The sequence below is a fragment of the Apteryx rowi genome, unplaced genomic scaffold (assembly GCF_003343035.1).
Source record: "Apteryx rowi isolate R43461 unplaced genomic scaffold, aptRow1 scaffold_1994, whole genome shotgun sequence".
Classification (NCBI taxonomy): Eukaryota; Metazoa; Chordata; class Aves; order Apterygiformes; family Apterygidae; genus Apteryx; species Apteryx rowi.
In genome coordinates this window covers 7,923-8,893 of record NW_020448301.1, presented here as the reverse complement: position 1 = coordinate 8,893, position 971 = coordinate 7,923, and positions in this window count along the sequence as shown.

Here is a 971-nt window from a genome sequence, read left to right as displayed (position 1 = left end):
CTCCACCTACAACAGCACCAGCATCACCTTTATGGACTTATCAGGGCTAATGTGACCTGCTCCTTAGGACCTATGAGCACAGAGATGCCCTGGACAGTGCCCTGATCTGGGAGGTTTCTGTGGGGCAGAACTGCTACCACAGAGGGTGGGACAGGGTCTGTGAGTATGGACAGGGAAAAGATGTTGYGAGAGAGAAAGCTCCAGGCATCAGGAGCAGCCCCAGGCAGCAGAGCTGGGCAGGGAGTGAGAGGGAACAGCCAACAGAATCATCATGGGCGGATGGATTTGGGCAAGTCATGGTCAGTCCCTCCGATGCAGGCACCTTCCTCTGAGCAAGCTCCCTGTGTCTCCTCTCTCGCCCAGCAGAGCCTCTTCCCTGACAGCCATGGGGTCCAGGGCATGAGCTGCCTTCTCTGCAGCCAGCCCTCTGGCAGAGGAGAGGTGCCTGACAAAGGGACTGAGAGTGACTACCCTGCGATGTCACTGCCTGTGAGGCAGCATGCGTAGCTGGTAAGGTGAAGGCTTTCCTGAGTTCCCATCTGTCTCTCTCTTCTTGCCTCCCCTGACAGCAGGATCATGTAGCTTCTCCTTGTTTCCCCTCCAGTCCATGCTGCTCCTGTTCTTGCTCTCGGGCTCTCTGGGGTGGGAAGTTTCAGCTGCAGTTCGGACATGGATGCTACAAGTTGTGCAGCAGAGGGGTCTGTATTGGAATGAGGCTGCCCCAGCCCCCTTCTGACTTGTGGAGCTCCAGGAAATGCAGTCCGTGGGGCTGGGAAATGAGCTGACTCTCCCTTAGGGAGAGCCCATCTCCAGTCCTAACGGTCCTTTGATTGTTTCCCTGTGGTGTCCTGCCAGGCTGCCACCTGCCCTCTAGAAAGGCACAGCTGTCTCATAGCACCTCTGTGATATCTGAGAGACCCATGAGGAAGGTGCAGAGATGCTGAGAGTATGGAGCTGGTGGTGGGAGGCTG